The sequence below is a fragment of the Falco peregrinus genome, chromosome 1 (genome assembly GCF_023634155.1).
Source record: "Falco peregrinus isolate bFalPer1 chromosome 1, bFalPer1.pri, whole genome shotgun sequence".
In the NCBI taxonomy this organism is placed as follows: Eukaryota; Metazoa; Chordata; class Aves; order Falconiformes; family Falconidae; genus Falco; species Falco peregrinus.
The window spans coordinates 98,592,156-98,606,091 of NC_073721.1; the positions used below are offsets into that span (position 1 = coordinate 98,592,156).

Sequence of the window (13,936 nt, forward strand, 5' to 3'; positions counted from 1 at the left end):
CGACACCGGCACCGACTCCCACCGCCGGAGCCGCCAGCGCTCGCCCCGGTCCCTCCCCTGAGAGAAACAGGCGGCACCCATGACGTCTCCCACCGCCCCAGCCCGCCCGCGCTCGTGCCGCTCCCTCGCGCCTGCGCAGCGCGGCGAAGCAGGGGGGTCGGGGCGGGGGGTGATGTCATACCCGTGACGGCGCCCCGCCCCCCCGCGGCTCTGCCGGCCCCGACATCCGGGTACCCCGCGCGCGGCATAGGGCGGGGTTTTGCCCCGAAAAGCGGCGTTTGTCGCGTTTGGCGTTTTGTTGCGTTTCTGTTCTGTTTTGGTTTTTAATGGCGGGGGCGGCCCCGGCGGGGAGGGAAAAGGGCGACGGGGCGCGCGCGCGCACCCACTCCCGCCTCCGCCCCCACCCCCCACCCCGTCCCCTGCGGCGCGCGCGCGGTGGCCGCGGCGGGGCGGGTGGGGGGAGGGGAACGGCGGCAGGCACGAGCGCGCGGCGGGCGCGCGAGGCGCGCCTGCGCAGAGAGGAGGCGGAGGCGGCGGCGCAGTGCGCGCGCGCGCGTTTGTGTGTGTGTGTCTGTGTGTCCGTCCGCGGGAGAGGCGGGGGGCGGACGGCGGTCCGCGGCGCTCCGCGAGTGGGCGCGGAGCTCGGGCGGGCGGGAGGGGGCCGGGGCGGGGGGCCGGCGGCGGCGAGCGAGGAGCGGAGCGGAGGCGAGATGAGCGCTGGGCTCCCCCTGGGCAGAGAGCCGCCCTCCGCAGCCGCCGCCTGTGAATGAGCTGAGGCGAGGCCGCCAGCCGGGTGCCCCCCTCCTCCTTCTCCCCGTCCTTCCCCCTCTCCCCCGGCCCGCCCGCCCGCCGCCGGCCCCTCCGCGGACGTCCCCGCCTGCCCCCGGCCTCCCTGCCCCCACGCACCTTCGGGAGCGCGGCCCTGCCCGCCACAGCCGGCGCCGTCCGCCGCGGCCGGGGGGTAAGTGGTGCCGCGCCGCGCGGGGCTTCCGGCGGGCCGGGCTGAGGGGGCAGCGGCGGGGCCGGGCTGCGCCGGGCGCTGGGCGAGCTGCGGCCGCCGCCGCTTGGGCCGCGGGGCCTGTAAACAAGCGGGGGCGGCCTGCGCGGGGGCTGCTCTGCCTCTCGGCCCTGCGGGAGCGGGGAGCCCGTGGCGGGGGCCGTGCCTCCTGCGGCCCGGGTGAGGAGCCAGGCGCCATCCCTGGCGGCGGCAGCTGGTACCTGGTCGGGGGTGGCGAGAGGGAGGGAGATGGGGCGGGGGGCGGCGCGGGTGCGGGCCTGTTCGAGATGCTGCTGCCGGGAGCCCCCCCCCGCCCCCCCCCCCCCGGGCTGAAGGTGGCCTGGCCGCGGAGCTCCGCTGCGCAGCCCCTGCATTGCAGGCGCCTTTGCAAAAGGGTGGGGGGTGGTAGGGCAGCCCCTTGGGGCTGGGCATGGGGAAGGAAAGGGAGGAGGAGGACGACGACGTACAGAGGGGTTTGGGCCCGGCTCAGGTAGCAGCAGCTTTCCTTTTCTCCCTCCCCCCTCCTTTTCTTGGCCGATCCAGAGTTCATTTAATAATGGCTATAAACAGCCTGCTCTCCCATCGCCACCCAAACGCTTGGGGCACGGCACTAGGGAAAAAAAAACCCGCATCTATTTATAAAGCACCCCACCCTAGCGAGGGTCGGAGCATCAAGCACTCCCCAAATAGTGACATTATTATGCAGCGGGCGGTTTTCCCTTGCCAACGCCTAAAGTTTGAGAGAGATTTCGCTGCCTTTGAAAACAATGTCGTGAGCAAAGGTTACGCTGATGATCTGAGATCTGTCATAGCATGCGTGTTAAAAGCAACTCTCCTGTATTAAAAAGTTGTCCAGTGATGTACTGGATAATTGGGCTTGCATGTTAAATGCCAGAGTTTCTGAACATATGTGTAACCTTTTTATTACATTAGCTGCATTATAATAGATAGGATAGGATACAGTTTTAAGACTGTCAGCAAGTTAGTTTCAGAAGAACTGATTTTGTAGACATCTGTTCGTTAATGTATTTGTATTTAATTAGTACAGCTTCAGTTTTTCAGTGTTGCCATGTGTATGGCAAAGTTTTGGTGTTGCAAAACTAATGTTTAAGTTTACGGTAGTATGTGGGAGGAACTAATTTTTTTTTTGAGTTGTACCTTTTGTGAAAAGAGAAAGTCCTAGTTATTAAGATGGCCTGTGTGGTAACCCTAAGGTTTAAGGTCCTGCGTGTCATACAGAAGATTCATTTATTTATTTGTAAACAAAAGGCAGTGTTTAGATCCTGAGAGCAGTAGGTTTGAAGGTAGGTGATACGTTCTCCTTAGATTGTGACATTTAACATCAGAGTAAGTAGAACTGTAAAGTAGAAGTTCTAACTCCTGTGATTCTAGGAAATAACTTTCCAAACATGAGCCTGTGTAGGTAGCACTTTGCTGAGCCTGTACATGTACATTATCAGTGGTTAGGTGGCTGAAGCAGGATTTGTGAAGCACTAGTGAAATTAAAGGAATACGGCTGCTGTTCCTCGGGACCCTGTGTGACTTGCCAAATGACCAAGAACTGTGCAAGTTCTACCCACATTTCTTCTCTTGATAGCTTCCTTTCTGTTGCTGTTCATAGTTTTTCTGTGAATAACATCAGAGATGCCGGGGGGTGGGGGGGGGAATGTGGGTCAGGAAGTTTTACAGTTGACCTATCCAGTCAAAGTGGCAATCAGGAAAGGCATTGAAGGAAAGCAGTTTTGATAGGTGTACCAGCGTTTTTCCCTGGGGTAGGGATAGCTGCCCCTAAAGTTTTCTCTTCCAGGCCTTTCTGGGTCTATCTTTTGTTTGTGAGATTGGGCTGAGAGTAAAAGACTTGCTGATGCATCATGCCAGTTATTAATGTTTTCCTCACAGACATAGATATCTGATAAAACCCTCTAATAAATGTAGCTTGTACTGGAGAGAGCTGGTCTGTACTCTCACGCTTTTCTGGCATAGCCGTGTTTTTCTGGTATACAGGCAAGGCTTAGCTCTGGTTTGTAGGTGTAGTCCTTTGGCTGGTGGTTGTCTGGTAAATCTCTCCCCTTGAGGTACAGTAGAAAACTGTACTTGTTTCCCAAGTATTTGCTTAACTGTCTATAGGTAAGCTTAAGATACTTTTGTTGAAATGAGGAGGAGAGATGGAAATGCCAAATGACTGGTGAAGCTTGCAGGTCTAAACAAGCAAACTCACTTAGTGCAATTTGGATTAAAGCAGAATACAAAAAAGTTTTTTCTATAAAATCAAGCTAGTTGCTTATCTGAAGTGCGGCTTAGGCAGTGAAGTTGAGTCATTCTTGCTGAGATAGCATTTTAACGACAGTTCTTAAAATGCTTAGATATTTAACTGGCACAGTATAATTTGCAAACTTATGTAACTGGTATGTTTTTGAATGCAGCTGTCAATAAGAGATCTTACTGCACTTTTCCTTTTTAGTGGAAGTAGGGAATACAAAGCAGCTGCTTTCACAAGGCGACCTGAATATAAGTAATTTAACAATAACGTATTTCCTCCTAAAATACTGATACTACTATTGACTTAATTTTTATATGTTCAGGTTTATTCTGATGTAAAAATACTGTTTTATGTAATTGGCTGAGCAGAACTGCATTGCAATTAAGTGATTGAATGATGTAGGTTGTGCTGTTAAATAAGCACGTTTTGGAATGAATATGAATTGTATTTGTTCTGTGTCTGCAAACCTGCAGCTCATTTTAAGACTTGAACAGTAACAGTGTTTGAAGTCAAGACAGTAGTGGGTTATCATAGCTACACCTGAGTCAGACAACATTTATTCTTACTATTGCACATGGCCCTTTGTAATTTTTGTTCCTCTTCTCTCAGAAATTATACCTCACTTTTATGGGTTTTTTGAAACATTGTTGTATCGTCTGTAACTGTTCTAAATGATGGAACCCGTAGTGTCATTTGTTCTTTTGAAAATTAAGCTCTTTTTGGATACTACTTTGTTGCTGAACTCTTACAGATCTCTGTAGTTTAAGTCACGTGACCCAAATTTCAGTTAAAAATACTAGGAAAAGAAATAAACATGTAAAATTTAAACATTCTTAACTCCATTGCTCTTCCTTGAAAGAATGGCAAAGTACAAAGTCTGTGTAAACACTATGTAATCCCTGAAAAAATGCTGGTGTTCTTAAGATATTTAGGAGATTGAGGGAATTTACATAGAATGTGGTTTATATGGCATTTTATGTACATTCCATTAGCCAGTGCATAAAAATGATCTTTAAGAAGGATTCGTCTATTTGAGCCATGATGTGGTGTAGATCACAGTGGAGACAGCATTATCTGCTTGTAGCTTCTTCATGTTGTTCCTGTTGCTATCTGTCTGTGAAGGAACAATTTAGGATTTATTAAGATTTGATATTGATAGAGTAAGTAATTTAAATCTTAAGACTAGGAAGAATGTTTGGACCAAGGAGATTGTAATTGGGCTGGAGAGGAAGGCAAGTGTGATACTATGGGAGTGAGTAGACTGATTTTTTGTTCCTGAGTAGAGGCAGCACCTGGCTGAGTGTTACTGGTGTTAAACCAGTGCTGTATGGTCTGCTTTTCAGTATTTCTGTCTGCTAAACTCTGCTCTGTGTTAAACCACATACTAAGTTACAGATGTATGTCAAGTCTTTTTGTTTTGGTTTTTTTTTTTTGAAATTTCTGTTTGTTTTTAAGCTGAACAAGAGTTTGTTTTACTGAGTGTTTATTTTAAATTTTTTGTTTTCATGTACTGTTAAAATTAACTAATGGATATTTCAGCTTGCTACTGAAGTCTAAAAAACAGAGTGTGTTTATAAATATGTGAAACAGTTGCTCAGATTTTTTTAACAGCTTTTCTAAAAAGGTGTTTATATGTGACTAAAACAACAGAATAAAAACTTCCTTACTATACACATAGTTCCAATGAAGTACATTTCTGCTGTTTAGAGTATAAACTTCGTAGCAGTATAGTAGCAAAAGAGCATCTAAGTGATGCAGAGGAAAAAACCAAAACTGGCTGATCAGGTTTCAGTATTAAAATGTAGAGAAATGCTAGCAGTTTACACATATAGAAAAAAGTACATTAGCCTTTTAATTGCCAACATCTTAGTTCTCCATTCAGATAAGATTATTTTAGTAGATAAAAAGGTCTCTAAAGTGTTCTACGATAATAGTTTACAAACCCAAGAAACTCAAGTGTAACGTGACTTGTGTTCTGATAGCTGCAGTTTAAATAAAGCAAAGTACTTAAATGTGCTTACCCAGATGTGCCACATGCAACTGAATTATGTGGGACTGATCAGATGAATGATGTTGCTGTCATACTTAAATGTCTTGCTGGATTGTGGCCTAGAGGATGAAACAGGGTCTCAGCTGTAACTTGAAGGATTTTCTGTATCTATGCGTACAATCATTTTAACTGCCAACTTTAATTTTGATCTGGAATTTGAATGGTAGCCTGTATTCTCCTTGACCATATATCATAGCTATTTGTGCATAAAACTACGGCGCATTTTTTACTTATGAAATGCCCTAAAATGCAATAGCCATGAGAACTGTGTAAACTCTGTAAAGCCTGAGTTCTGTGTTTGGAGATGAGTTTAAGGAGTTCTCCAGCTGTCTGCTAAGTTAAGTAAAACCTGATATTTGGAAAGGGGTGCAGAATGCAGGAAAATGTGGGCAGGTAAGTGGTTAGGATGAAATTGTAGTAACATTTCATGAAGAAATAAGCAGTTTCGGTCAATAGTTGTCTGGTTCCCCCAATCAATTATACTAGATATTTGGACAGGTCCCTCTTAAAAACCTAGTACTACTGCTTTCCATGAAGAACTACTTGGAGGCTGCAGAATGAGGCCCTGAAAGCTTTGGAAATGCTGGCACTGGCATTGTTTATATTTTGAAGAGCAGGTGAATTTGACAGTGACATTTGGTGACCAGAAGATTTAGAGCTGTGGTGAACTTAAGTTTGGACTCGGGAGAGCACCTTACTGCCTTGTTCATCTAGGCAAATGTCAGCTCCACACTGATATTGATAGAAGGGAACTTGGTAATCAGTGTGACCCTCTGAGGAAAGCTGCCTGTCCTGCAGGTCATTGTCTGCATAAAAGGATAAAACAATAGGGGGTTTCGCTTGGTTTCTTTTTTTATATTTTTGTGTAGTCTTGAGGGGGGAAAAAAATCTGCTTTATTGCAGCAGTCATCCTCTGTCCTTGTTCTTTTAATGAGATAGGAATGCTGGGGACGTGAGGGCAAAATAGCTTTGTAAAGAAAAGCTGTGTGTGTGTACAAATGAACAAACTCCAGCTTTTCCTAAGCCTTGAGGCTTTGACTTCCACGTCTTAATGTGCTTCTGGCATAGTTTTGATGTCATTTCCTTGCAGGCAAAGCCAGGTTACAGCTGTACACTTCACAGCATTTCCTATTTTATTCCCATTCCCATGTGTAGTCATCAGGTTTTAAGTATCCTGTATGCTACTTTTCCTATGTCCACCAGAATAGTGGTTATGTTGCTGAGATTAGAGCTCCACAAATATTTTCATGTAGAATGAAGGGTCTGGGAAATGGCTTATGTATCTTACTTGGAATTATTTCATAATATTGAGTACTTGGCTAAACAGGAAATTTTGGGCCCTTTATGCAAACATCTTCTAATCACTGGGCACATGCATACCAGTTGCGTGTTCTCTGAATAGTTTATTTTATTCCCAAGCACTATCTGTATAAACCATATTTTCACTTGAGTTTTATTCTTCCATACTGATTAATAAATTACTTGTAAGACAAATCAGAAATAGGTGGCTGATACTTATTGTTGAAGTTAGGAGGATCTGAAGTTTGAAAGCTTTAAATAATTGTTTCAGGAAGAGCTGTTACTTTGGTGAGCAACTGGAGACAGAAGTAAAGAGGAGATAGATTTTACGTTAATACAGTCCTAGATACCTAAAGAAAATGGAATCATCACACTAAGTTGTTTGTTGTGAGATTATTGGTGAAACAGCGTGACAGAAGGATGGTGGGATTCTACAAGACTTCATCCACGCTACCACAGGTGACAATGCTAAATTATGTTAACTGTTAAGAAACCCCAAAAAGTGGCAGTGTCCTGAACTTCATCACGACAGATGAGAGAGTGAGTGTGCATGTAATTTTTTAATGTTTTTATATTTTTTTGCCATGTTTCAGGAATGGTTCAATTAATGCACTTGGTGTTCTGTTGTTTTTTTTTAATTATTGTTTTTGTTTTTTGGAGTCTCAGTGAATAATCCCACTGGTACCTTTTTCCATGTAGCATCATTTTCCTAGTTTATTGTAACACTTCACCTAAAACACTGACAAAGACAAATTGGCCGTAGCTTGACTTTACTCCGGTGGCTTTTGAGCAACCTGAACAGTCCTGGTCATTCTAATAAGTCATTCTGGTGTAGAGGCTTTTTACCCAGGAACTTCACTTTCCGGTTTGGGAGTAGTGGCAGGATGAGCTAGGACTCCAATTCTGCCTTGGTTTTTCTAAATATCTTTAGCTGGACTTGATGAAAAAGCAAATGCTCTTTGGGTTTTGTGTGGGTTTTCTTCTTTCTGATGCAGAAGTAGCAGTGGAATAGTATGGTTCTTCCCCTAAAGAAAACATTCCGCTATGAATCCTCAACTTGGTTTTTTTAAGGCAGGTATTGTTTGATTGGCAACACTGGCAGTGAACGAAGATGCTGAGGCTTCAAGCTGTAAATAAGAGATTTTTAAAAAAGTAAATGTAAAGAACATGGGGTTATATTAGCTATTACTTGAAGCATGTGATGTGTTCAGATCTGTTTGATTCTTGGGCTTTCAGAGGCTTATACTCAAGTAAGAATTGCCAGTTAGGCCCATGATGCCTAGGAGTGGGGTAGTAGTCTGTTGTGATGGTAGGTGACAGTGGCAGAGCCCGCTTGGTGGTACAAATACGGGGGGGGGGGGGGGGGGGGGGGGGGGGGGGGATGTAATTCAGTTCTTAGCACTTACTGTAACTCCATTCTTCTGTTGTCATTTTCTGTTTCTTTTTCACCTGTATTTTCTCTCTGGTGAAACTTGCTGTGTGTAGTTCTGTTGGAATAGCTGCATAGCACTGTGTACTCTTTCTGACATGAGCAGTTTGGTAGGGATTCTTATTTTCACTTGTTTGCCTTGCTCTTTTAAAAATTTTGAATCTTTCTCTCATTGATATATAAGATGAAGCAAGGCCTTTCCTCCTCCCAACTTCTGTCTACATAGACTGCAGCTTCCTTGGATCTTCCAGTTCCTTTTTACAGTGCTTATTCCAAAGGAGCTTTGAATTTTGGCTGGAGTCTGCAGGAGTTTGTGTGCTATTAACAAAGTAGTTGTCTAATCTCCGTGTCTAAAATGGGTGTCTTTTGTTTATCTTCCAACACTTTTAAGTAAGAAATTTTTGGAAAATTAAGTATAACCAGAAAGGTGCTGAGCAAGACACCAGCATGGGCATGTTTTCTGCTTATTAATGTTTCAAGCAAGGACCTTGGCTTTTTCATTCTCATACTGTTCAAACAGCAGTATATGAATTTATGCAGAGCTACCTGATTGATTTTCGAAGTCCTTACACAGTTTTGGTTGTCTACGCAGTTTTCCATAGTGATTGGGCTGCTTGTACTTTAATACTGCTGCCTGGTGGGGGGTTTTCTTATGCTTTCCCACCTCTAATTTGTAGTATAAATATTGAGAAAGAAGAAAGAGCTCTTTCCAGACCAAGAATTGTTACCTTAGTTGTGTTCTGAGGGTGCAAGTCATGTTAGGATCATGATGAGCAAGTGGTACTTGTGGATATAAGTTGTATCTCCTCTCAGAATCAATATAATGATTTTTCTGTTTCTGGTAGTGGTGCTAGTGATTCTCGAAAGAAGTTAATTTTCTGCAGTAACTGACCATAGTAAAATGAAAGCAACTCCATAAATCTTGAAACTACATCACCATCTTTCAAATTTCTGCAGGAATAATTTATTAGAGGTTAATTATCTTTTTCAACATCCAGGGCTTTCTTTTTAAAAAAATCAGATTACATACATCTCCTTTGGAGAGAGTTTGGACCTCAGCCAACATACATTCATATTGAGACTAGAAGCTCCTAGTTTAACTTTGGAACAGGTTTAGTTGTCTGCAGGAAAGTTAGGTAGGAAGAGGAAAAGGTATTTTAAGAAAAAGCTGAAATGTGTTGTTGGAGGGATAGTGTTAACTTATAGTGGTTACTTTGTGTTCCAGAAAACTTCTGGAAGCTTTAGCAATTCTCTCCTAAATCCTACCTACTCTACCATGTACACACGTAAAAAATAAATTGACATAGGAAAACAAGTGAGATAAAATGTTTTGCTGCTTAGTACGGGGAGGCATTTGGAAAGGTTGTCTGCTCCTAGTGGTTTTAAGCAGAAGTTAAGGTTTAAACAACAAAACAACCTAGCTCAGTGAAATGGCAGTGCCTGTGGACCAGCTATCAAGAGGTCAGAGTTCATAGGAGTGTATCAGAGGTGCAGTGATTTAATGTTTTCTGCTGTGGTAAGAAGTTGTAATTGTAAGCACTGTTGCATATTAATTACCCTCCCTCCCCCCTTGTAAGTGGGGAAAGGTTGAAAGTATTCATACTTTCCCTTGCACACAGTGTCTCACACACTTGCTTACCTTTGGGGGTTTTGTGCCCTGTCTCACTTGTGTCCAGTCTGAAGGCCTGTTTCTGAGAGCTTTGATATTTCTCTTTACTTTCTTTAAAGTAATGTTTCCAGCTGTCTGTTTTTTCCTGTTCCCTTTGTCCACCATGTGCCATAGCTCCTACGTCTGTCCTAAAGCAAAAAATTCTTAATGTTATTACAGACTTTTTTTTTACCCATATGGTAGTTTCTTCGTATGTTCTATTTGCAGTTGTGTACTGAAATGCAGTGCAGACTAGTTGCATCTCCAGGAAGCAAGTACTCTGATGGGGAAATCGTGTGTTAGTCCATGTTTATTGAAATAGCCCGGTTTCTGTCTTTTACTACTTTTAATTCTCTTTCATGGACAATTCATGTCTACTGGTTGGCAGTGTATTCCTGTGTCTGCAAATATACATTCAGAAACATCAACTGTAATTTTCAGGACTTTGTTGATGTTGTTGAACTGTGAGTGCCAGAACTCAGTCGTATAGCCTCCAATAGTTTTTAAATAGTTTCGTTGGCAGGAAGCTTTTTCATGACTTCATTCGGCCCATGACTGTGGTGTAATTATGTCTCCTCATCTGCGTGTTCTGTTTTATTTTAGTCATTCTTCCGATCCTTCAGATGATCTCTGACATGTTGTTTGTTAACATAAATTGATTTGGGGCATCCAGTATGTACTGTCAGTTTTTCATTCAACAGGCTTTAACTTCTGAGAATGTTTCCACATTTGCACAGTTACGTGCTGACTGGTTACTGCATCCAGCAGCCTGCTTAAGGCAGGAGGAAAAGTACCACGGATCAGATTGGAGTTGAAGTGATCAAATGCCCTTTTTCTGTTCAGGAGCAGTCTGTATAATTTGGTGACTTGGTCTGTGCCCTGTAGTTCAAGTAAAGATTGTAATCTTTCTTTATGGTGCTCATTACAACACACAGGGCATGATGTCACTTGGAGAATTGTTCCAGGAAATTAAGAGTATGGGGATGTTTGTCACTGTAGTTTGAACAAGTGCCTATGATTTCAGTGTGATTCAGATAAGCAGCTTATCCTAGTAGAAGGACTACAACTTGAACATTGTTTAAAAAGGATTATTAAATTAGATGTTGTTGAAGTACAAGTTTCAGATGGGGGTAGTTGATTTTCTTGGACAAGACAGTCAAATCAGTGTCTGGATTCCTTGGAAAAATAAACTGTGTTTTTACAGGGGTGCATGAAGTTACATGAACTGTCTTTTGTGAACAACTTAAGACTTACCTTCGTTTGAACCTTCAAGCAAATGAATAACAAATAGGAAAATAGCAGAACTTACTTTCCTGTGTATCAGAAGGAGTTATAGTTCTCCTGTCTGGATAGCGTAATTTGAGAGACAAATGAAGGGGCAAAGAAATTTCATGCATTCCAGTGATGTATCTGTGGTTGTCCATGGTTGTCCATGGTCCAGTATACTAATTACCCCTCTTTTTCTTTGCCACTCTGTTCTCCACTTGTGTCTGTTTTCAAGGAGTTTAGCTACTGACTCTTTGGCAAGCTCCATTCAGTATTTCACTTTTGTTTCTGATGCTGTAGTCCTTTGAATTTTGGCACTCTTGTGTTTTAAGATAATGTTACCTGTGTTGATTTTTCTAGACCCTGTACAGTATTCTTGCTTTTCTGTCTGCAAACTGCAACTTGAATTTTTCCTGCACTTGCTGTAGAGATTGTCCTTCAGTTTGACCTCCACAAAATCAGCATTTCAGAGTTATAGTTTAGATACACTTGCAGATGCACGGATGTGTCCCCTGCATATTTGTTTTTATGGGGTCCATTTTCACTTTTAGTTTTGTTCAGAAGCTTCTCTGTTCTTCAGAGCCAAAACCTAGGAACTTAGACTGCAGAAAGCTCTTCTCTTTTAGGAGAAACTAATGGAAGTCACTAATAGGGAGATTGTGAACCAAGAATCATCTTAGGTTAATATTGAAGTTTGCTTGACTAATTGTTGTGGCAGTTGCAGTACCAGGTGATGTTTTAGAGCTACTGTTTCTGAAGGAAATGTTGCTCCTCTGATCTTTTTACAGGGCACCGCTGCTGTAGTACTGTTAAGAGTTTTCCTTCTCTTAAAAAACAACAGCGGGTGGTGTAATTTGCCACTAAACTTCATGATTAAAGTGCATTTTCTCTTACTTTGGCTTTAATAGGAATATGAAATATGTCTGTCGCTTATAGTATGTACATGCATTGTTCGAGCATCCTGAAAATTGAGGCTTCAAGAGCAGAGGATTTGTTCTTTTCCCCCTATGAGGCTGCAGTTTTCTAGTGTGATTGCAGAAATGTGTGGCTGGGTTAAGAAGGGCAAGGGGAAGGGTAGTAAAATTATTTGAATAAGGGTCCTAAGATGAGAGCTCTTGTTTAGGAAGATGACTGAAATAATGTAAGAGAGGGCTAAGTTCAGTCATGTTCAGAATCTGTTGCTTTATTACACATCACGCACGCAGACTGTTCTGGGTCCGGCTTCTCTCTCTAGTGTTATTACATAACAAAATCGTGCTGTAACTTGGGTGCTTGTGCTGCTGTAGGTTAATCAGATTTGCATACAGTTATATGCTTAACTAAAGGTGTCATTCTGACTTAATCAGTAAAGCGTACAAACTGCCTCATGAAAGAATGAAGAAACGTACTAGTGATTTAGGTAGACGCTTATGTGGGAAAGATGTTTCTGTAATATGGACTCAAAAACAGGTCTAAAAGGTACTTTTAGTAGAAAGGAGGCATGTGTGTCTTATGTCAGCCTTTTGTGTGTGTGTGAGTATGCATGTCCCTTTTAAAATTATTTTTTCTTTGTTTATAACTAAGACTTCTAAAATTCTCCAGGTTTTAGCCACACGTAAGGGTATGGGAGGAGAAGTAGCAGGTAGCCTCCAATTAATAAGAATTCACAGTCACAGACTGGTCGTATTAAACTCAAATTTTTCTGAACAGGAATTGGAATTCTATAAAAACTAAAGGCTTGGCACATTCATCCTATCCACAGAAAACTGCTTTCCCTTCAGATACAGTGAGGATTTTGAAAACCTGGCCTACTTTCCTACAGGTTTAGACTGGTGTTCTGGTGGAAGTATGACGAGCTGGAGTGTTGCAAGGAAGGGAACTGCAGTGTGTTACTGCAGTTTTCAGAAGGTGACTACTTCATGCTATGGGCTGTGAATAATTTCCTAAGGAGAAGTTATGTGACCACATTGTGGTTATCCTTCTGTCTGGTTGTATTCACTTCTACAGTGGGTCGCTCACACCCTTGAAGAATCATGTGTCAACAATGGCTACAAGGCTTAATTTAGAACAGCAACAGCTTTCAGTTTACCTTCTGGGGGAGGGATAGAGGGACTTGATTTTAAATGGAGGGCGGATTTGTTAACTTCTGAAGTGTGGTAGGATTTCTGTATGAGTTGCTAGAACTGCACACGACCTGTCTGTAGGTATTTTTAATTGTGGTTTAAGTGACAAATTACTGAGAGGGACAGCTTACAATACACAACTGTGAATACTGAGTACCTAATAATGCAAGAGATTAGAAGGAAAACTGCCTTTCTTAGCCCAAATTTGACAGAGATTTTGATCAGTTTAACTGTATCTTGTTCTTAATGCTTTTGTTTTGTTTTAAACACAGTAATAATGTGAAATACTTCCAGGGCAGTTTCTGCTTTTTGAGCTTTTAAATTAAGGTGAAATAGTTGAGTATCTACATTGTATTTTATGATCTCTTCAATAATAAGAGTTAGGTGTTAAACTGTGCTGCTATTATGGAATGAATAAAAAGTCTATTATTCTGCAAAATAATTTCCCACTTGATTTATGGCAGCGTTCTGTAATTATTTTGATCACTCTGACTTCACTAGAATTGTATGTGAAGATAAAAAAGTCTAAGTTGTATTTTTTCCTAGCAACTGCAGTAATGTGAACCTCATGCATGTGCTTAGGATACAAGACCAGTGTACTATATTTTGTTGACTAGTTACAGTTTGTGTGGGCATCAATATTTTGTGTTCACTTGAGAAGAGACAGAACTTAAAAGCAAGGTTTGGGGTGAGAGGAAGCAGTTGTTAACAAAGCATGTGAGCCAAAGAGCCATTTGAATCACTGTTGTGGTGAGATCAGATGAAAACATTCCTTGACAGTTCCTTGTAACGCAGATATTTTATAAATGCCTGGACGAGACAATGTGAAAAGCTTTGTTGGATATATAGTGTCACTTATAGCTGGAGCTGTATTGCTGTAAAAGT

The 13,936-nt window shown here is 42.6% G+C and overlaps 1 protein-coding gene across 6 annotated transcripts in view; it reads left to right on the forward strand.

The window, feature by feature from the left end:
- Positions 1-556: 556 nt before the first annotated feature.
- PPM1A (protein phosphatase, Mg2+/Mn2+ dependent 1A) overlaps positions 557-13,936 on the forward strand; it is a 35,254-nt gene continuing 21,874 nt past the window's right edge. For 2 of the 6 annotated variants that reach the window (XM_055801231.1, XM_055801223.1), the window contains exon 1: positions 557-961. The gene's annotated coding sequence lies outside the window, so the exon portion shown is untranslated. Of the gene's footprint in view, positions 962-12,684; positions 12,837-13,936 lie in introns of those variants that run through there. The other 4 variants (XM_055801245.1, XM_055801263.1, XM_055801240.1 and 1 more) reach the window with 3 other exon arrangements.